Raw genomic sequence first — 23,719 nt, 5'->3', positions numbered from 1 at the left:
TGCTGGAGCCGAGGGCTGATGGGCCATGCTGGGAAAAATGCGCGGAGCAACAGCGACAGAATTTGTGGAGTAGCAGCAACAAAATTCGTAGAGCAGCACCAGCCACACACTCCGAGCAGCTCAAATTTGCCCAAGTAATTAAAGTGTCACTTCAGGCTCTTGGAGAAGCGTGACTTTCCTGCAGCTGCTGGCTCTGGGACGCTGCTGACGGTAATTCCCCCTCGTCAACGCTCCAGCCCCAAGTTCTGGGCGCTCGGTGACCTTGATTAAACAAATCGAGCGGTTCAAGTACATAATTTAAAAGTTCTGTTCAAACACCAGAATCTGATGCTATCGCCGCTTCCCTGGAAAATGAAGGATTTAATGCTCCCATCCTGGCTAAATGGACTCGGTGGCGCTCGGGCTGAAAGGACGGCACGGTGGATTAGGGAGCTGTTGTGGGAAGTGTCATCGGGAGTCTGTAATTTTCCTGTCTCTCCCTCTTTCTTCAATGTTCCATTTCCATGGCGAATTTCAGGAGACAAATGCATTCGTTCAGCTGGGCAGGGAGGATTTTGCTCCTGGTGTCTGCAGGATTTGGGGTTCAGCACGGGAATTTAAGGTGGAAATGTGCAAACGGAAAAATCATTGCCCAGCATGATGGGTACCTTTAAATATTGGGAATTTACAGCTGGTTCGGCTGAAACAATGTTTTTTATGATGATGATTGCATATTAACCTAAAGGCTTGTGGGTTTTAAGGTTTTACTGAGGGTTTTTTTGGGGTTTAACTGACTCCAATCATTCATCTTGGACAGCTCTGGCAGATCCTGATCTGTCCATAAAAAATATCCAACAATCCATTAACCGCTCAACCTGAAAGCAGCCTGTGAGAATATTATTGAGTCCTTGCTTTATTATAAATTTAATGGGATGAACACTCACCTTACAAAATATGATTGACTTCCTTTTCCCCCTGCTGAACCGAACCATAAGCTCAGGGGTGTCTTGGGTTGGGTACTCACCTGGCATGTTCACGATGAAATTTATCAATTTCCAGCCACTTAAACTCAGATTAAAGCCAGGCTGACTCATGGTGCAGTAATTAAGGTTCCACACAGTGTCCCTTTATAGCCTTAATTATATAATTATGGCTGGTCTCTGCTTTGGGGTTTCTATTTTTAGTTGTTGGTGGGAAGCTCATGCCTCATCCCCTCTGTGTCCTGTGAGGAACTCTGGCCTCTGGAATTACATTTTTTTTGGCTTTGCGATCCTTTATTCCTGAGAGAAGGTTTTAAAAAGGTTGTTTTGAATTAGTAAAGGCTGGGATTTCATAGAATCAGAGAATCCCAGGACAGTTTGGGTTGGTTGGGACTTTAATCCCATCCCATTCCACCCTCATGCCATGGGCAGGGACACCTTCCACTGTCCCAGGGTGCTCCAAACCCCATCCAACCATGGACACTTCCAGGGAGGGGGATCCCTGATTTACAGGAGCCCCTCTAACAGCAGCACTTGTGGCCTGGCTGCTGAGAGATGGTGAGAAAAGCTTTGGAATAAAAAGCTCTTCCTTTTTGGAGACAAGCTTTTATTGAGAGCTGGGGGGATTTCTGACAGATCCCTTTGAAAATAAACCTGAGAGGATTTGGGATGAAAAGCGGACAGAACTTTCACTTAACCCCAAAAGCTGAGAAAAACATTCATGCTGCAAATGAAAACCTGAGAAATCAGAGTGATTCCTGCCCCTCCCAGTTTGTTGCTTTTCTGTCCTCTCTGAATTCAGTCTGCTCTGAAATTTATGAGCAAAGGGAACGTTTTCCCCAGAGAGCCGGTGCTGCTGGGGGTGGGTGCTGTTCCTACAAGCAGAGCACATTCCCCACTGTACTCTGATGGATTCCCATTAATGAACTGGAAATATTTCTGCCAGGCGGATGAAGAAGCTGACACTGATAAATGGCGCTGGCGGTGAAAACCACTCGCGACTGCCGAGCAGCCGCCGCTGTTCCACCCGTCCTCTGTGGATCCTGCTGCTCCGAGGAGGAGCTGGAAACTTTGGGAAGCTGCTAATGCAGCCTGGAGACCATTTCCTTCTAGTTACATTTAATTTTATATGGATTTTCCAAGGATAAGATCAACCAGCCAGTGTCCAGTATCCAGCAAGCCCAAGGTGGCTTCTGCCAGTGCCTACATCCCTTGGGAAATGGGTTTTTAGGGAATTCTCTGGAGAATTTCAGGATTATAACATCAGAGAATCACAGAGAGCTTTGAGTTGGAAGGGACTTTAGGGATCCTCTCATTGCATTCCCTGCCACGGGCAGGGACATCTTCCACTGTCCCAAGTTATTCCAAACCCCATCTACCCTGGCCTTGGACACTTCCATGGATGAGAATTTTATCCACAATCCTGAGGCCTTGCTCGGGATGGCTGCAGGAGGATTCTTTTCTTGAATTCCTCTTGAAATTTGGGCACCAGAGTGACTTTGCAGCCTGGTTAGTGAAAAATCCATATGTTAGAATAATGCAGGGGGTAATGAATGACTCCTTAATAGCTGGGAAATAAAGCTGCAGCCAGCTCAATAAAGCTCTGGATCCTCACCTTCTCCTCCACGGCCTTTTAAAATAAACCATAAATTCCTGGAGTTTTACTATAGAGAGACTTAACTATTCAAGTAGGCAAAGTGAAATTTATATTGGATTGGGAGAAAATGAATGCCTGAGCCTTCTTTATAGTCAGAGCAAGGCTGAGTGTGGCAGGCTGCCCTTTTGTAAAAGGGGAAAAATATTAATTTACAATTTAACTGGGGATAAAACACCCCATGACCAGCGGCTGGTGGTCACTGCTGGAATTTCTGCTCCACAAAGAGTGTCAGGGGGGCTTGAGGAAGAGCTGAGTCCCTTCCCCATCTTTTATTCCAGGGCTGTAAAATAACTTCATCCCCACGTGTCCCATCCTTTTCCAGACGCTGGATTTCCAATCCCCATTTCCATATTTTTCGTGGGCTCTGTTAGAGAGGGTTTGGTTTTGAAGTGAGACAATCACGTGAGACAAAGAATTCTCCTGCCATGAATCCAGGTAAAATCTGACTGCTCCCAAAACACCAGGAAGGCTCCATGAGGTGCATTTATAGGGAATTTGTGAGGATTTTTGTGAGATTGTTGGGGTGAGCAAAGATCAGTCCCATCACTCTGCCCCAAAGAGTTATGAGGCAAGGTTTAGGGTCAGGATATTTAATCCTTTCCCATCCCCTCTTGGTGAAATTCTTTGAGTTTTTTGGGTGTTGTCTTTCTTTCTGAAATGGGATTGTTTAATCCCTGGGTTCAGGGTGAGCTCACAGAGGGAGGGAAGTGCAAAGGGAATTTAGATTTGGGCCTGGTTATGATTGCAGGGCTTTACCCCCCTTTTTCCTGGGATTTACCAGAGAGAAAAATGCCTGATAATGATGAGAGCTGAACTTGCTCAGTTTTGGGAGGGTTTGTTCCATTGGGCACCCCGTGCATGAGCCAGTTTTAATCTCTGGATTTGATTTGCGCTCGCTGCAACTAGGGAATGGACAGGACATTTATTTTCTGGAAGGTAAAGTGGTTAATAAATATGTTAATCTCCTTAGAATGCTCCCATTTTATGTTTATATTAATTTTTTTAAGCTGATGCGTTGAAGGACTCACAATTAACTGGGCTCCAGCATTTCTAAGGCAGTTGCTTGATGGCCTTTTTTTACTAAATGTGATTTTATTAATGTTTTTCGTGGAAATTTGGATGAATCCCTCTATTTTTCTTAGCCTGTAAATTTTCCCAGTTTGGAAAAGAAATGCACTTCACTCAATGGCTTCATCAGTGAGGTTGTTCCCTTGATGGCATTTTAATGTCACTTGGTGTCTAACGATGTCACTCCTTCATTTAGACAGGAGGGACATGGCACATTCCAGGAGGTGGGAGCTGAGCTTGGATAAATTGAACCTGGCAGTGGTTAAAAAGTGGGAATGATTAATCACAGGGATCACTGCAGAAAGGAAAATGGTAAATGGATCCTTAAGGGAGCTTTAAAATCATGAGGGGATGTGTGCTGGCTCATGAATGATTTGGGAATATTTGTGTTCCCAGGGAAGAAATTCCCACTCCTGGGGCGATGTCTGTTGTGTGCAGGGTCCCTGGTGAGTTTCTTGCTGTGTCTCTGTCCTGGGAGGCCAGAAAGTTCCTCAAATCTGATATTGTTGAACTCTTCTGCTGCAAAAGGAGTGATTCCGAAATTTAAGTGGAAAAATCCCGAATGGTGCTTCCCAGCTTTCCCTTTTTCCCTCCCTACACCCAAACATCCCGGGAAATTCCCAAATCCGAGCTGTGCCAAAGTGGGTCACACAGAAACTTCAGGAATCTGGGAATGGTTCTAATCCATGCCTGTATTTGCTTGCCCTGGTTTTTCTTTATCCACATCCCCTTAAATTACCTGGATTTTGTGTCCCTGAGCCGCACAACTGCTGTTGGTGTTTAATTACCTCCAATAAACCCAAATTCCGCGCTTGTTGTTAACGAGGGATTTGTTCGGTGGCACTGGCAGCTCCTGGCTGCTCACATTTGCTTCTGATGAACATTTTTGGGTTGGATGAATGCTTTTGGGTTGTCCCTCTCCAAGTGCTGTCCCCAGGTGCGTGGAGAGCAGCTTGGATCCATGTGCACGGAGCAGAGCTCTCAGCTGAGCTCTTGCAGGGCGTTAAGAGCTGGATAAACAGCTTTACACCAAGGTAAATATTAATCCTTTCCCGTGGACTGTGGATGGAAAAATCCAGGGCAAACAGGAATATTAATAAACCCCAGTGGTTTGGAGCTCTGTGGTCACAGGCAGGGCTCTGTCTGGGCTCCTTCCCGTCCCCTTGGTGCTGGGTGCTCCCCTGGGTGCTGCCATGGGATTTTGGGTGGGCTTGGCTGTGGTTGGGATCACCTGGATGGGTTTCCCAGGCTCCAGTGGGAATTGGGAATTTCCTTCACTGGCTGGATGGAAAGTAATGGAAAGAGTCTGGGAGAGCTGGGAATGTTCCCTGGAGAGGAGAAGGCTCCAGAGAAAGCTCAGAGCCCCTGGCAGGGCCTGCAGGGGCTCCAGGAGAGCTGCAGAGGGACTGGGGACAAGGCCTGGAGGGACAGGAGCCAGGGAATGGCTCCCACTGCCAGAGGGCAGGGATGGGTGGGGGATTGGGAATTGGGAATTGCTGGCTGGGCTGGAATTGGCAGAGCAGCTGTGGCTGCCCCTGGATCCCTGGCAGTGCCCAAGGCCAGGTTGGACACTGGGGCTGGAGCAGCCTGGGACAGTGGGAGGTGTCCCTGCCATGGCAGGGGTGGCACAGGTGGGATTTATGATTTCCTTCCAACCTAAACCATTCTGGAATTCTGTGATGATGAAATATCCCCTAGAAGAGGCTGGGATAAGGTGATCTGGGCAGATCAAAGGACCGCTTCCAACATGAACATTTCCTAACTCATTTCCCCTTCCCCAAAACCCGAAGTAGAAATGAAAACCTCGTTAGAAAACCCCATTAGAAACCAACCCCCTCTTTAACCTCAACCAGCAACCTCAGGTGCTTCAGGTGACACTGGGCTCCTGGGACAGCTTCGGTTGGACCTTGGACAGCGCTGCCAGGACCTCGGACAGCGCTGTCAGGACCTTGGAGAGCACTGCTAGGACCTGGGACAGCGCTGCCAGGACCTCGGACAGCGCTGCCAGGACCTCGGACAGCGCTGTCAGGATCTTGGAGAGCACTGCCAGGACCTTGGACAGCGCTGCTGGGATGGAAACCGGTGTGGAGACTCCTCTTGGAAGGGCAGAAATGTTCATTGGTCATTGATTTGCTGCTGCTTGAGCAGGGATGTGTTCCTGACAAAGCTGCTGTGGCTGGTGCCAGTCTCTAGGTGACAGTTCAGGGCTTGTGCCACCACAGAGGGGACACAGGGATGCCTGAGGTTTGCTGGATGAACTGAACTGCCAGGGAAAACCTGGATAAATGGCTCTGTAATCCTTCACTTTCAGTGAGAGCTGGGTCAAATTACAGCTTCATTTAAACCCCAGATCAAACAAAGTCTGGGCCTGGTTGTGAAATATGAGATGTTTGGCTCCGTGGCTGGGAAATCCTTTCCATCATTGGTGTAAAAACGTCCCTGAGCTCTTTGGGAAGCACCCCGCCACTCCTCCCATGTTTAATTTTGCTTCCTGCCCCATTGGGAATTAATTTCTGGGTCAGCCCTTCCCAACCTTTCAGCGCATTAATCGCCGTGTTGTAGCTTTGATTAAACTGCGAAGTGTTCCCTTCCTAATTTAGCTTCACTAATTAATGAGGGGATGACTGATTGGGCCCAGGCTGGCTGTGATTTGCTGCTGTCACTTTTGGGGGAGCGGGTAAGGCCAGAGTCGTTTCCTGTTCCAAAAGGAGGCAGAAAAGGACAGGAAATCTGAGAAATTCTGGAGTATTTGGGCCTGGAAACTTGGTGTAGCACCTTCATTTTAGAATGATATTAAAATTAAATTAAATTAAATTAAGTTGTCCTTTACATGAGCAGTTGGGGTAAATTATCTTTTCCTTAGGTGTGCATGGAGAGCATGACCCTGCACCTCTCTGCTCTGCTGTGTAAAGTGATGGATGTTAGAAATTTTTTCCTCAATCTGTAGATATTTTAACCCTAAATTTAAAGCAATCCCAGTCTGTGATCCAGGCTTGAAACACAGGAGGAAGATCTTTAACAAAAAGGCCAAAATATGATTCCTTGGGATAATGTATATATTTCAATATATGCATTATTTATGTGCACTGAAATAAAAATTAATAATGGCTGAACAGTGTTCATTTTACCAGGATTTTGATGTTGATTTTATAAGAATTTTAACATCAATTTTAGAGGGATTTTGATGTGGGTTTTCCAGGGATTTGATGTTGATTTTATAGGGATTTTGATGTTGATTTCACTGGGATTTGACGTTGATTTTACTGGGATTTTGATGCTGATTTTACTGGGATTTTGATGCTGATTTTACTGGGATTTGGCATTGATTTGACAGGGATTTTCATGCTGATTTTACTGGGATTTTGGGACCGGGAGCCCTGGAGGAGGGAGCCCTGGGCTTGGCACAACGTTCCTGTTGGGATCAGCAGATTTCATCACCCATCAGCTGGGCAGGATGCTCCAAAGGGTACCCTAGGAATGCACACCTGGAAATATTTAAATAAAGCCCTGCAGCCTGGGTGGCTGAGAGAATTTAAAACATATTTAAATAATTCCCTGAGCCTCGTGGGCGCTGGGCAGAACCGAGGTGTGCAGAACATGAAAAATCCCCGTGTTTTTTAGGATTGAAATGGTTTCAGTTGCTTGAATAAAAAAACCTTTTTTTTTAAATTTTTTTTTTTGGGGTGTTAACAACAGCGACTGAAGGTGAGCCAGAGCTGCTTCCTGGTGGCTGGAACTCGATAACTCGGGGGTATCAATCAGCCTTCCCGAATTAGCATTTCCCTGATAGGGATGCACAAAGCCTTTTAATGAGCACTTTCAAGTCCCCCCAGCTCTGGGGTTTTTTTGCCTGCTCGTTCCTTAGCAACAGGCAGGATTGGCAGGGAGCAGGAGTTTGATGTGTTTGAGCATAAAGGGTTTACAGGGCTGGAAATTGCATGCGAAAAATGGGGATAATTGTGGTTTATTGTTTTGGCACGAGGTTCAAAGATAAACAAACAACCTTTGGGCCCTCAGAAGCTTCCTGGCGTGTTCTTCTTCCTTCCTCAGTTCTCCTGGAGAACTTCTCCACCAAGCCTGGAGTTGAAATTAAATAGACTTTTGTCTGGTTTCTGGAAATTAACACATCAGAGCAGGAAAAGCAGGAGCTGCTTGATCTGCATTAGAAAGGGGAATTAAGGAATGTTGGGTTGGAATGTGTGGAAAGGGAACAAACAAAAATGGCAGAGCTGCAGCCTGGGGGTGGTGGCACCTTCAGCCTGGAGAAGAGAAGGTTCTGAGGTGACCTCAGAGCCCCTGGCAGGGCCTGAAGGGGCTCCAGGAGAGCTGGAGAGGGACTGGGGACAAGGCATGGAGGGACAGGAGCCAGGGAATGGCTCCCAGTGCCAGAGGGCAGGGATGGGTGGGAGATTGGGAATTGGGAATTGCTGGCTGGGCTGGAATTGCCAGAGCAGCTGTGGCTGCCCCTGGATCCCTGGCAGTGCCCAAGGCCAGGCTGGACACTGGGGCTGGAGCAGCCTGGGACAGTGGGAGGTGTCCCTGCCATGGCAGGGGTGGCACTGGATGGGATTTATGATTCTTTCCATCCCAACCCCTTCCAGGATTCTGGGATTCCATAATTCCATACAAAGGAATGCCCTGGGAATGGGACCCTGCCTGGTGCTGGGGTGGTTTGGGTGGGAAGGGCCCTTTAAAGCTCATCCAGTCCCCCCTGCAGGGGCAGGAACACTTCCCACTATCCCAGGTCACTCAAAATATTTTCCACACTCACCCCGTGCATCAATCCTTTCTTTTTTTTTTTGCTTTCCAGGCACAGCATCACAACTATTCCACCCCAAAATCTGCTGTCAGAAGCTGGGAGAGGATCAGGGTTGAGCAGACACCCTTCACTGGGGAGCACCCACCCTCTTTCCATGGGATCCCACCCTTGAGCTCCTGGAAAGCATCAAAGCCCAGTGCAAAGCAGATGAGGCCAATTAAGCTTTTCTTTAACGAGCTTTGGACTTTGCTGCCTTCCTGCTCAGGGCAGATCCCCCCATATCCCCTTGGTCTCTGCTGAAGCTGGGATTGGTGCAGGCTGTGCCAGGGCTGCTGAACACCCTCACAGCTGTCCTGGGATGGGGACACCACCCAGAGCTGCTGCAATGAATCCCAAACCTGGAGCCTCCCGCCCTGGATTTAAACCCAGCAAATTCTCAGGGATTTTCATATTCTACATGATAAATACCAGAAATTTGGATGTTTTCACTCTGGACACCCTCCTGGGCACTCCTTCTCTCCCAGGTCACCTCCAAGGGACAGGTGGCTCACAGCCTCATCCAACCGGCCTTGGACACTTCCAGGGATCCTGGGGCAGCCACAGCTTCTCTGGGAAAGCTGTTTCAACACCCCACCACCCTCCCTGCCAGGAATTCCTTCCCAATATCCCATCTGACCCTGCCCTCCGGCAGTTTGAAGCCATTCCCTGTGTTCTGGCATTCCAGGCTCTTGGAAATAATTTCTCTCCTTGTTTCTTTCAGCTCCTGCAGCTTCTGGAAGGTCACAATGAGGTCACCCCAAAGCTTCTCTTGTCCAGGCTGAACAATCCCAGCCTTTCCTCACAGCAGAGCTGCTCCAACCCTCGAATCCTTGGCCCCCTCTGGAAGAATAAATTCAACAGAAGGAGCGCGAAATTCCTCACTGGGAGCCACCCACCCTCCCTAGGGAGTTCCACCCCTGCCATGGGTGCTTTCCATGAGATGCCCTGGATTTGATGTGGGGTTGAGTCAAATTTAAGGTGTGGGGCAGGTGCCTTGTGGTGTTTGCTCTGCTGTTGGGTCCATGCAGGGTCAGAGCTGCGGTTCCTCCTGCTCTTATCCCACCTTCCCTTCTGCCCAAATCAGCCCAAATTCTTTAATTTAAAAACACACCACAAAGAGAGAACCGTGAGAAAACCTCTGCAAACAAAATTTCTTCCTGGTGATTTTATGGGCTCAAACCTGATTTTTATTCAGATCAAAGAGGAGGATCCTGATCCTTTTACAGCAGCAGCAGACACCTGGTACCCTCAGGTGAATCCCTCCATCCCATCCCATCCCATCCCATCCCATCCCATCCCATCCCATCCCATCCCCTCCCATCCCATCTCAAGGGTTGAGTTTCTCTCACGGAGCCCCTCCAGCTCTCACTGAAAGCAGATCTGCCCAGCTTAACCCTGCCCAATTCATCTGCAAAGCTAATTAAGAATGATGACTTATTTAGGACTTCCAGGCTGTTTCCTGGGGGAATTTTGGCACGCTCAGGTGCCGGGGAACAGATCCCTGCTGTTCATAATTCCCAATTCCCCGGGCTGAGGTCAGAAGGGGTTTCTGCAGCCAAGATTTGGCTCAGCCTGTGCTGCCTGTGGCACCTCTGGCAGGCAGCACCCGAATTCCCGGGGGATGCACTCCTGGAGCTCTCTGCAGCCTCCTGTTTGCAGCATTCCAGAGAAATCCCATGGATAAGGAAGGGATGCACCTGTTACCTGCTGCTGCCAGTGGGTTGTGCCACTCCACTGCATTATGTGCCCGGCTGGAGCTGCAAACACCACCCAGCTCTGCCTCACACCGACCCGTCTCCGTCCTTCCCAGCCTGTTATCCAAGGAATCTTCATCTCCAACCCCCTCCTTGTCCGAGGGGAGGTTTCCAGGTGTGAATTGCAGTGGTGCCGTTCCTGGTGGTGAAGCTGGGTCGCTCAGGAGTGGCTTTAACACTTAAAGAAACCTCAAAGGTGTCAGCAAAACCAGATTTAATTTAAATTTAACAAAGCTCAATTTCAAGGTTCACTCTGTTGCTACATAAACATGCAAAAGAAAATCAGATCAAAATCAATTTAATCTGATTTGCACAGAGTACAAAAGGAGAAGAGTGCAAAGGGCAAGGGAGACCCTCCTGCTGAGCTTCTCCTTACCAAGCTCAGCCTAAGATTTGATCGATGGCTTTATGCCTGAAGGATTTAGCAGCACTTAATCATCGAGTAATTTAACACTTGTAGTAAATTGTACTGAAGCTCTTTGTGAGCACAGCAGCAACTGAACTGCAGCCCTGGCACTGCTCCTGCTGCACTTGCTGAAGGTGTTGAGAACAATTCCCACACGGACACAAAGGAGGTCATGGAAAGGTGAAAATTCCTTCCTTGGGAGCTTTTGAATCTCTCAACTGGAGGTGTCAGCCCAGGGCCCATCTCAGCTTTTGTGCATGGTGCTCTGAAATCTCTAAAATCACAAATTTCTGGGTTGGTGAGCTCCAAGGGGTGTCCATTCTGAGGCATGTCCCACTCCCAGGAATGCCCCACTCCTAGGGATGTCCCTCTCTCAGGGATGTCCTATTCCCAGGTTGTCCCACTCCCAGAGATGTCCCATTTCCAGGGATTTCCAGCTCCCAGAGATGTCGTATTCCCAGAGATGTCCCACTCCCAGAGATGTCCCACTCCCAGGGATATCCCACTCCCAGATATGTCCCATTCCCAGGGATTTTCAACTCCCAGAGATGTCCCACTCCCAGAGATGTCCCACTCCCAGGGATATCCCACTTTCAGGGATGTCCCATTCCCAGAGATGTCCCACTCCCAGATATGTCCCATTCCCAGTGATTTCCCATTACCAGTGATTTCCCATTCCCAGGGATGTCCCACTCCCAGAGATGTCCTATTCCCAGAGAGATGTCGAGGTCCAGGAGGCTCCAAGTGCCTCACACAACTTCTCTCTAAAGGCTCGTGAGCTGCTTGGCTTTGGCCACCTCCCAGTCTCCCGGATTTTTCAGGAAAGTTATTTTGCAGGGTTGTAGGGAATGCTGGAGTTTCTCATCCCCACCTTGGTGAGGCACCAGGAGCTCAGACAGCGCCATCCTCAGACTGGTTGTGCAAGTTCCTGATAAGGTTTGGGGAAGTCTTATCACCCAAATAGTTCCAATGCTGAGGGTTTATGAGAATTCCTGGAATTCTGGAGCAGCCTGAGGAGTGGGGAGAAGGGAAAATCCACCTGGCCCTGCTCAGAGCTACCCCAGAGTGGAGGCACTGAGTGCCTGTGGGAATGGGATACAGTGACAGCAGGAAAGTGTTCCCCATTTTCACTCCTCAGCTTTAAAATCCTGATGGAAAAGCAGCGCTGGTGGCGTGGCCTTGGTCTCCCCTGGAGTTGAGCTGAACTGGGTCTGCTGGAATGGTTGGAAATATTTTGGGAGCACTGAGGAAGATGTGACCTCCTGACATGGAACTGGAGCTGAGGGATGCAGGAAATGCATTCCCAGGTTTTTCCCACCAAAGTGGGAATTCTCAGTGAGTGGCCTGTTCCCACAGGATTGTCCCCTCATGGTGTGACCATGTCACCATCTCCATCTGCTCCAAGGAATCCTTCCCAGGGAACAACAAACATCCACTTTTTTTTTTTTTTTTTTTAATCTTTCCTGGGGGGAAGTCTTTGCCTTTGTTTTCTTATTGTTGAATATGGATATTTCCTTTTCCATGTGTGGTGGGCTGGAAGGTGACTCGTGGTCTCATGGAAGGAATTCCTTGGGCCGAAGAGTTGGAGTGAGATGACTTTGAGGTCCCATCAACCCAAACCATTCCAGGATTCCATAAATAGCATCACTATTAGGATCTGTTCCCTAGGATGTTCCCAATATTAAAAGAGGCAGGAGAAAGGCACTGAAAGGAAATATTTTCCTGGGAAAATAGAAAGGGAATATTTTCCTGGGATGGAGGTGCTGGTGCCTCACTGAACCTGGTTTGTGTTTGCCCAGGACACCCAAGAGTCACCCTGAGACCAGGTCACCTCCACACCAGGCTTGTTCCCAGGAAATGCGTCTGCAAGGGATGCTCAAAGTCACTTTGTTGGCAAAACCTTTGGATCGTCCCTCGGGGCTATTGGCAGGAGATCAGCGATGACAGAATTCCGTAAAAACCTCTTCCAGTGCCGGGGAAATTGGATTATTGGTGTGAGAGTCCTGGGCAGCTCTGGCAGCCTCCATCCTAGAGATGTCGCTCCCATATTGTGGACAGGCCCGGCCTTCCCGTGCTGCTCCCCATTTTTAACCTTTATTGCCTTTTTTGGGGTGTAATTCCTGCTGACACCCAGCATCCTATTCCAGGATTTTTACCCCCACCCTTTTAGCTCCTGCTAATCTGTGCTCGGGCTCAGGCAGGCAGGAGTCCCCACGCCAAGGTGGCTGCCACAGAAGTTGTCTGGGCCTCATTCCAGCTTGGGATTGTATTTCTGGAAGCACTTCCAGAATCCCAAAATGCCCCGAGGAGTTTCACGGTGACCTCACAGCCGCTTTGCGCCCGGGGTTTTTGAGGGTGACGCTACCTCAGGAACTGGGGTTGGGTTCTGCTGATTCCATGGAACAGCTCTGTGGATCTGGGACTGGGACAGGGTGGGTTGCTCCCAGTGAGGAATTTCGTGCTCCTTCTGTTGAATTTATTCTTCCAGAGGGGGCCAAGGATTCGAGGGTTGGAGCAGCTCTGCTGTGAGGAAAGACTGGGAAAATTGCGGTTGTTCAGCCTGGACAAGAGAAGTTTTGAGGTGATCTCATTGTGACCTTCCAGAAGCTGAAGGAGCTGAAAGAAACAAGGAGAGAAAGTATTTTCCTGGAGTGCCAGGACACAGGGAATGGCTTCAAACTGCCGGAGGGCAGGGTCAGATGGGATATTGGGAAGGAATTCCTGGCAGGGAGGGTGGTGGGGTGTTGGAACAGCTTTCCCAGAGAAGCTATGGCTGCCCCAGGATGCCTGGAAGTGTCCAAGGCCGGTTGGATGAGGCTGGGAGCCACCTGTCCCTTGGAGGTGACCTGGGAGAGGAGTGCCCAGGAGGGTGTCCAGAGTGAAAACGTCCAAATTTCTGGTATTCATGAGATGGAATATGAAAATTCTTCCATGCTGTCAGCAAGGATCCATCTGGAGCCTTCTATTTAGAGCCTTGTTTTGTTCCAGTCTTTGCTTTTCATCAATGACAGGTGAAAAATGTCCTTTTTTTTTTTTTTTTTGATGTTCTTGAGATCCAGGCATGTCCCCGAACTGCCCACTGCTTGTTTGACTTTCATCCGACAGGCAACTGCACAGCAAGTCCTTGATCCATTATTCCAGGGTGGTTTTTATTCCAGTTTTTATTCTGCTGGTTGGTTTAATGCCATTTCCACACCTTTCAGAGCACAATAAGTCACCAAGAGCCCGAACGCTCAGCAGGTTCCTGTGGCTCTTATCACGGCAGATAAAACTGATGTGTTCCAGAAGGCTGGGCTGGCTCTGTTTTCCTTCTTTCCCTTTACAAAAGCAGTGTTGTTCACTAAATATTTATTTAATCCTGCTGCTCCATCTTTCATTGTCTCCACATCCATGGGAATAAACGACACAAGCCCAGAAAGAGAACAGCCCATCACTGGTGGAAAAATCTTGTAGGCAAATCTGTTTATTCTACACTGAATTATGGGATATCCTGAGCTGGAAGGGATCCAGGGGCTGATCCCATGAGGAGTAAATCCATATAAAACCAGCCCTATTCCCTTCAGTGCAATATTTGTGTTGTGTCCAGGTCAGCAGCTCAGTGGTTTTACAGCAGGAAGGAGAAGGAGATCCAGTGGCAAAGAATTCCATGGAAAAATCCTTTTGGAGCTGTTTATTGGTGGAGGCAGTGAGGCTGTGCCAGGGACACCCCTTGGGACAAAAGGCTCCTTGCAGCTGGTGCTGGGCAGGTCTGGGAGGAAGCTGAGCCTTCAGGAGTTTCTGGATCCCAAAAAAGCTGCTGGGAATTACTCCCCAGGCACATTAAAGGTGGAGTTCACCAAAATGTGGAATTCCAAAGCTGGGGGTGCATCCATCCCCTCACCCAGATCATCAGGAATGGTGTTCAACAGGACTGGTGTCACTCTAGGACATGAAATAGAAAGACGTGGACACTGGATTCTCTAAGGTGAAAAAAAGGGCAGATTTAATTCTGACTCCAACATTTATAGATTTCTAGAAGTGACAGTGGATTTGGGGGTGACAGTGCCACCTCTCCAATGACACCGGACAAACGAACAGTCCATCGAATTTCTCCTCTTCCAGAAAAGAATGTGAAACAATTAATTATTTACATGAAGTCTGTGAGAAAGTTTGTTACAACAATGTAAACATCAGAAGGCTTAGAAGAACTCAAAAGAGCAGGGCACCAGACTGGCCCCAGGACTGAGCCTTGGGAGCGACCAAGCTGGGTTTAACTCCATCCCCAGCACTTCCCAGTATTTGCTCCACACCTCCAAGGCAGGAGCAGGCGGTTTCTCCAGGAGGATTCTGTGGGAAACAGTGAGCAGTGGTTTTGGTTTGCTAATTTGGGATTTTATGGTTAATGTACTAATGAGTGTGGTGGGTTTAGTGTTGGCTAATCACCAGTGCACTCACTGGAGTGAACTTACTTTTTTCCTGTTGTGAGATGGGATTAGGAGAAAGGCAAAGTAGGCTCAAAATGTTAAAAGGGTATAAAGAAAAAAATATTAACAGTAAAGGAAAAGAGTCATAATAATCAGAACAAAACCTTTAGGACACTTCTTCTCCCTCTACAACCTTTTCTTTCCTATTGACAATATAAAGAAACAAGACCTAAAATTTCAGTCAGTTTCCCACCTCTAAAATAGTCTCTCTTCAGTTTACTTCGGGAGAGAAGTCTGTCTTGTTAGTTTATGGAAACTTCTCTACAAGAAAACAGTTCTCTCGTGGCTCTTTCTATGAATAGCAGCTGCTCGGGGAAATATCTACAATTTGAACATTTTAATCTCCCCATACCTTCATGTGTTACGGGGAAAAAGATTCCCACCACAAGTGGGAAATCCTTTATGAAGTTCAGGTAGTCACAGGCAGAGCTTTTCCCTCATCCACTGAGCAGCTTCTGGAGATGAGGATGGTGAGGCAGACCCTGCCTTTGGCCAGCCCAGACTGGCCGGGACTGATCCCTGGTTTTCCTGGCATCCAGGATGATCTGCTCCATGGCGCTGAGCTCAGGCTGACAGGCCTGGAGTTCCCCAAATCCTCCTTCTTGTCCCATCTGGGATCCTGCAGTCCCCTGGACCTCCCCAGCAGCAGAATGATGGAGAGTGGCTCCGTGAGCACTTCCCTCAGAACCTTTTGGGGATCCCATCCTTCCCATAAATGTCTGTGTATCCAAGTGCTGCAGCAGCTCCCAGAACACTTCCCCTTGGATTAGGGGCTCCATCCTACTCCCCATCCCTGTTTTCCAGCTCAAATACCTAGAAAAGGAGTGGCTTTGCTGTTAAAGACTGAGGCAAAGAAGGAACTCATCCTTTTCCTCATCCTTTATCCCCATGCTCTCCACTTTATCCAATGGAGGTTTTCCATGGCTTTCCTTTCCCTGCTGTTGTATTTCCAGAACCATTTTTCTTGTCAGCCAGATTAAGTTCCAGCTTGGCCCAAGAAGGATGGTACCAGCCTATCAACTTTCTCCAAGGTGCTTTGAGTAAAATAACCGAGCAGGGAAACCTCTGGGGCCTCGATTTCTCCAAATATTGAAATCGTAATGGAAATTATCCAATGCCTGGAGCAAAAACCTTATGAAATGTCAGGGTTGCTGTGGGTTTAAACACACAAGCAATCAAAGCTTTGTCAACTCCGACTGGAATTTTAGTCAGCCAAAGAAATTGTTGCTTCACACAGAGATATACACACGGGGCTTTTTTTTAAGGGTAAAAAACCAATGAACTTGCTCCTCCAAGCCCTGCAATTCCTGACTTTCAGCAACATCCACAAAGAGAGCCTGATAAAATCTTCAGAGCAAACCCACCTGGGTGTGGGGAGCTTATTTATGGGCGAGGATTTGAGTGTATCAAGCGATTTCTGCTGCTGCATCCGGTTGTATTTTTGTCTTGGTGTAACTAATGGAGCCAGCAGCCGAGCGTGAGGGGGGAACATTAAAGAAGCACAGACTGGCTTGATCCAAATAATAGAATTGAAAAAAAAAAAATCCAGCTGGGAGCAAAGCTTTGAATACAAAGCTTGTTTTGGAGTGGGTTGGGATTCAAAGAGACAAATAAACCGTGGCTGCTTTTCCTGAGGATGTGCTGGGGCCACACTCCGAGGCTAAACCACACCAGGACGTTCTTGGGAAGCTGGGTGGGATTTTAGGGAGCTTCCAGGAGCAGTCACCATGAGAAGGGATAATTTGGTGCTGCTGCAGTCGATGATTAATTCCTGAATCCCAAGAGAACACAGAAGAAACGGGATGAGCCACCTCTGGCTCAGCACCATCCTCAGCACATCTGGAGATGGTTTCTGGGGTGCTTTCCTCCTCAGACTGTGTCTGGAAAAGCAGCAGCTCTCGGAGGAGATTTTTGATGGCTGTAATTAATGTAATGGAGATTTTCAGTCTCTCCAAATACTTTTTCCCTGTTGGAATTTTCCCTTCAGCCTGGAGAAGCGGTGGCTCTGGGAAGGCCTCTCTTTGTAGCCTTTGAGGGGTTTAAAGGGGGCTTGTAAAAGAGAGGGAGGGCGACTTTTCCTGGTGAGAGGAGAAGGAAAATGGTTTTAAACCAAAAGAGGAGAGATTCAGATGGGATATTGGGAAGGAATTTCTGGCCAGGATGGAATTCCCAGAGAGCTGTGGCTGCCCCTGGATCCCTGGAAGTGTCAAGGGCCAGGCTGGACATTGGGGATTGGAGCAGCCTGAGACAGTGGAAGGTGTTCAATGACAGAGGGAATGGGATGGGATTTAAGGTCCCTTCCAACCCAAACCATTCCGGGATTCTGTAATTCCCAGGATCTGATTCAGAACCTTCCTGGTAAGGCCATGGTGGTGATGCACTTCCTGTTGAACAGAAAATCCCTGGATTATTTTTCTTTGCTCATCTTTTCCTTGAATTGGGTTTTTGCTTCCAACCTGCAACACCATCCCCATCTCTGAAAGGTCTTTGCTGTGTGGGGATCCAAACAAAGCTGGTTCAGATTTCCTCATCTGTTTAACATCTCTAAGGACTTTCTGCATTCCCAGCTCCTTTTGTTTGGAATTGTTTGAGCCCTGTTTCTTTCCAGCCTCCCATCCCCAGCATTCAAGGGGTTGATTTAGTCTCCTTTCCTTTGTGTCCTTGATTAAAAGGGAGCAGAAGAGAGACAAAGAAAGGCTGCAGCACAGAGGAGTCAGCAGCACAAAATTCTGCTAATTCAGTCTCATTCCAAGCCAACTGCAGTGATATTTTTGGGATTCTCCATCAGGAATTGTCTTTCCTGGTGTGTCTCTCATGCTGTGGGCCGTGCAGGAAGCTGAGACCACTGGTTTAGTTTAAAATCCACCTTTAAGAGTTTAAGATATCATCAAATTAGTCCAATCCTTAAAATACAAACACTTCAGCCTCTCACTGTCCCAGCAGTCCTCCAAAATCCAGAGGAGCCATCCCTTGGGATAGAAGGGACCTTAAATCCCATCCCATTCCACTCCCTCCCATGGGGCCACTGGGGAAGGCCCTGGAATGGAACTCCCAGAGGAGCTGTGGCTGCCTCTGGATCCCTGGAAGTGTCCAAGGCCAGGTTGGAGCAACCTGGGATAGTGGAAGGTGTTCCTGCCATGACAGGGGTGGGAATGGGATGGGATTTAAGTTCCCTTCTGTCCCAAACCATTCCATGGATAATGAGGGGATGTGGAGGAAAATTTATAGGAACCTCCACAAAATGATTTTTTTCTGCAGGGAAAAGGGATTTGTTTGGAAAAGAGCTGGCAAAGCTTCCGTGTGCCAGGGCAGGGCTTGGGCAGCACCACCCTAAACCACCCTGGGGATGGGATGGGTGCATCCTGGGGGATTTTCCTGAATTCCAGCCCTTTTCCAGGAGTGTTCTGCACGGTTGGGGTGCAGGTGCCTGTCTGGGTGGGTTCACCTGGGAAAGGGGGGAGTGGTGGGCTCTTGGCTTTCCAGATTTGTTGGGATGGGATGGGGTTGTTCTGTGGATCTTTAGGCTGGGACAACTTCCAAGATTCACTACAGAGCCCAAAAATTCCTAGGAAAATCTTGTTTGAGAATGGAACTCAAATTCTGCCTTCATTTACAGGAGCAGCAGAAGGTGCCCAGGAGGTGGGGGAAAGGCGAGAAAGGAAAAAAGGCAGGAAGGGGAAAAAAGGTGCGAAAGGGGAAAAGGTGGGAAGAGGTAAAAAAGGTGGGAAGGGGGAGAAAAAGGTGGGAAAGGGAAAAAAGGGGGAAGGAGGCAAAAACAGTGTGAAGGGACAAAAAGGGAGAGGAAAACGGGAAAAGGCAGAGGAAAAAAAAGGAGAAAATAGGCAGGGAAAAGGGGGGAAAGGCAGGGGAAGTGAGGGAAGGGTGGGAAAGTGGGGGGAAGAAAATGGCAGGAAAAGGGAGGGAAGAAAGAGTGGGAAAATAGTGGGGAGGGGTGGGAAGGCAGGGAAAACTGAAAAAACCCCGAAAACCCAAAATTACATCTCCTACTATCCCAGGGTGCTCCAAACTCCGTCCATCCTGGCCTTGGACACTTCCAGGGATCCAGGGGCAGCCCCAGCTGCTCTGGGAATTCCATTCCAGGGCCTCACCACACTCACAGGGAAGAATTTTTTCCTAAAACCCCAAATTAAACTGAGTTTTGGGAGTTTTGAGCCATTGGCCTGCTGAAGGAGGTGAGTGCATTTTTACCCATCTCTCAGATTTTTGTCTCTTTGGGTTCAAATTACCCCTCTCAAACTTTTAAACATCACCCACATTCCATGGGATCCCTGAAGCAGAATGGGAAAACTTGGGAACATTTTTCCAACTCCCTGCTCAAGAAGAGGAAAGCAAAGCAAGTTCCAAAAGAAAGGCTTGAAATAAATTAAAAAAAATAATTGGGGTGTTTATGTGTCATTTATCTCATTTTTCCCTGCTCAAATTTTTCCAGAGTCACACATGGATTCTCACCCAGGGGGACGGAATGGATGAGGAATAAGAGACATCATCACTCCCAAACAAGGCTATTTACAGCCCAAACAGCAGCTGGGGGCACGGAGTCACCAGAAAAGCTGAAATATAGATCTGACTCAGGGCTCGTGGTGTTCCACTGGCAGAGCATTCCATCAAAATCAAAAAACCCGGATTTCACACCGGTTTTCCTGGAGCAGCAAGGAAAAAATCACTCTGCTGTCAACCCTCAGGTAGCTAAAAGTAAAAGGGAATGAGCTCCAAAAACTTTCCTGAAACGGAAAATGGAAAATCAGCCGGGCTTGCAAGGGGGAAATAAATAAAAATAGAAAAAAGGTGAATCCAGCACAAATCCTCCCCTGGCTCTTCCCAAAGAATTTCCCGTGGGTGCTGTGGGAGTCTCCACTGGCCAGATGTGACACTGTGCTGGTCAGAAATGCCCTTTTCCAGCTGTTCCAGTGGCCACTGGAGCATCAGTTATCCCAAGGAGGGTCCTACACCAGGAACAGGAGCTGAAACTCGGGAAGGGGAAAGCTTTGGCTGGGAAGAGAAGAAACTTCCCAAACCCATCCTGGTGGAGCTCTGATTTTATGGATTTTGTCAATGCTGTGATCCCTGTGCCAGGTGATGTTTGGGATGAACATGACTCTTCCTAGGAAAAGACACACAAACCCTCACATCCAACCCTCTGGATCGCAGGGAAAAATTAAATTTTATATTAATTTATTAATAAATAAAGTAATTAACAAATAGTCATTTTCTTATGGGACTACCCTGAAACAAATTTCTCTTTATACAAACCACACATTTCATCCAAGATGTCCCAGCATGGCAAAACATATCAGGGTGAAGGTGCTGATGCTTAAATATTCCATGGAATGTGCAGAAACAGGGAATGACCTTCCCTAAAAGCTTTCCCAGCTGGAAGAATGCTCAGGCAGGATGAGCAGGAGCTCCTGGCTGGTTCTGACCCCATTGTCCCATGGGGGATCAGCATCCCATTTTCCCAATCTGGAATGGATTTCTGTGGATCCATGGGGTGGTTCCAGGCAGGGAAATGGGCACTGAGATTCTCCAAGGAAAAGGAGAATAGACATGGTCAGAGCTTCTGGATGGTTAAAGATCCAGAGGTTGCTTTCTTCCCTTCCCACTGGAACGACAGAGAGCCATCCTCATGGAATTCCAGACTGGTTTGGGTGGGAAGGGACCTTAAATCCCCTCTCATTTCACCCCTGCTATGGGCCGGGACATTTTCCACTATCCCAGGCTGTTCCAAGCCCCATCCAGCCTGGCCTTGGGCAATTCCAGGGATGAGGTGTCACTTTTAATACGGAATTCAAAGTTTTCCAGAACTGAACACCTCCTACCCCATCTGGCTAAAGGATGACACGTTCACAGATTTTCCACTGTTTTTCCCCAGGCCAGGAGAAAACCATCCTTTATTATCATTGTTATCCCATATCTTATTCCCAGCTCAAGGAATCCCAAACCACGTTTAAGCCTCTGCCCTTCAGTTCAGCCAGGAAAACTCCTCAAAATCCCCTTTTTTATGAACAGCTTTGCTCTCACATCTGTCCTCATTTCACCACCAAACACTCTGGAGACAAAATCCATCTGCTGTCTGCAGCTCCCACCAGGAATTCCAAGTTCTGGGCTCCATTCCTGCCCACCAGGATTGCTAATCCATCACCAGAAGGGGGTCTTTTGCTCAGAGCTCCCCCAAATTCAGCAGGAAAGTTCTGGGGATCCACGGGCGGCGTTCCTGCTGCTGCATCCACGCCATGCATCATCGGGATGGAATTTGAGAAGGATGCTGATGAATCCCAGGCTATTTTATTGTATTATTCCTCATTTTTGTTCTCTGATTAATCCCTCTCAGTGTCTGTGGCAGCAGCCCCAGGCTGATTTCCTTGGAAACACCAGCACTGGGAAGGAGGAGGGAGCACCATCCCACAGCTTCTCCCACTGGGCTGGCCATGGAAATGTGGGATAGCAGTGGGATCCTGGATGTTAAAACAGAATTTAGGCACTCAGATCTAAGGGCAAGCAGCAGGAACATGAATATTCCAAATTTCTGAGCACCCCAGAAATCCCACAGCTTTGTGGGGTATCCAGCAGGCCCCACTGGAGCAGCAGGAAGAGCCATCCTGAGGAAAAGACAGAGCAGGACTGAGGGATTTTTGTCATCACTGCTGTTATTCCAACCAGCCCCACCAAATTTCCACAGTCAAGCTGGAAATATCCTGGCCAAGACCAAGATCAGGCAGCACTTCCCAGGAAGCTGATTCCCAGACTCCCAACATCTCAGGAACACCTCAAATCCCAGGATTTGCACAGAAATGGCGCCTGGGAGCCCCTCTGAGATCCCGACAGCTGATGGGCACAATCAGCCCCAAATGCCACTAAAATCTGGGGAAAAATCAGGGAAAATGCAAAAATACAGGATGTGCTGTAAATAATTTATGTCAAAAAGTGATCTTAATTAAGGTTTGAAAGGACAGGTATCAAAACTGCACTGCAGAGAACCCAGAGCATCCTCCCAGCCCCAACCCCAAAATCTTTTTCCATCTGTCCCAGCAGCAAAACTGTTGCCATTCCCATCCTCCAGAGGAATCAAACTAAACTAAACTAAATGAAACTAAGCTAAACTAAACTAAAAAAAAAAAAAAAGAATAAATTATCCCTGATTAAACCTCTGAGGATCAATTCTCTGCTGGGAGCTGCCCACCAGAAATCAAGGGAGCTGCAGGGATTTTCCTCACTTCCAGCTGGATTCCAGTGTCCCATCCTGCCTGGGGATGCAACTGGAGCTGTGGAATTCTCCCAGCATTCCAACTTTACACACAACACTTCATTTGACTCCTATTGAAGCAAAATCAGAGGAAACAATTAATTTTAAAGACTCTGATTGCTCAAATAATATTTCTGTTTAAGCCCATGCCAAGCTCAGCCTCGTTAATTACTTCTTTGGTCATTATTATTAGAGCTGCTAATCGTAATCACAGATTAATGAGCGTGGATCCCATTGAGAGCCTGCCAAGCCTGAGCCTGGGTTTGGAACTTTGAGCCATCCTTGCACGTGGAGCTGGAGTCAGGTTCAAGTTTTGATTTTCATGATAGGCTGGGTTTTATTTGCTCAGTGACTTCACACACAGGGAGAGGAGAGGGAATTCTGCCTGTCCCACAAACCAGATTTCCTAATGAATTTCCTCATGAATCCCTCATTATCACATGGGAGCTGCTGGCACTTCCAAGCCCAACATCCATGGCTTTGCAATTAACCTCCTTCTCTGATGGAAAAAAGGAAAATATCCTTTAATAAATACCCTTTATTTATTTCCTATAGTAAATCCTTTCTTTATATCCTTTATTAAATATTTCTACAGTTGACTGTGGCAATAATTAGAGCTCATCCCTATAAAAAAGAGGGAGGAATCCTCTCAGATTCCTATGGCACAAAAAGGAATGTTCTGCCTCAATTGCAGCAGCTCTGGATCCTTTAGGAATTAAGAATCCATAAGGAACCAGGGAAAGACAAGGAAGGGAAGGAGGCAGCAGAGCAGCTCTGGAGGGGGAGCCTAAGGAGCCAATTAACTGAGCAGGGCAATTTATTCCTCCAGCTCCAGTCGATATATCCTGATTGTGGTTAATGGGAAGCCCTTGAGCTGGAAATGCAGGATCTCAGCAGTCCTGTTCTCCGAGCAGACCCAAATTAGCAGTTTAATAGTGCACAGCAGGCAGTGGGAGCACAGAGCCACAATTTATTGCCCACTCTGCCTCTCCCACAGCTCAGCCCTGCCTGGCCAGCACCGGCTCAGGCCAGGATTGACAAATCCAAAATTATCGACCAGTGCCATCGAGAGACTCACACTTGATTAATTTCCACCACATCAGCTGCGTTTTGTTACCCTTTGAAGCTTGAAGCCTAAGTTCTCACAGAATTCCAGGCTGATTTCCACATTAAATCCCATCTCATCCCACGGGCAGCAACTCCTTCCACCATCCCAGGCTGCTCAGAGCTCCAGCCAAGCTGGTTACAGAGAAAATTCCCAAATTACCACCTTAAAAATGAGGAATCAGAAGACGGGCCCCTGATTCTTTTGAAGTGACAGATTTCAAACACACACTCAGCCACCAGACATGT

Source organism: Passer domesticus, chromosome 6 (assembly GCF_036417665.1).
Source record: "Passer domesticus isolate bPasDom1 chromosome 6, bPasDom1.hap1, whole genome shotgun sequence".
NCBI lineage: Eukaryota > Metazoa > Chordata > Aves > Passeriformes > Passeridae > Passer > Passer domesticus.
This window is presented reverse-complemented; position numbering follows the sequence as displayed.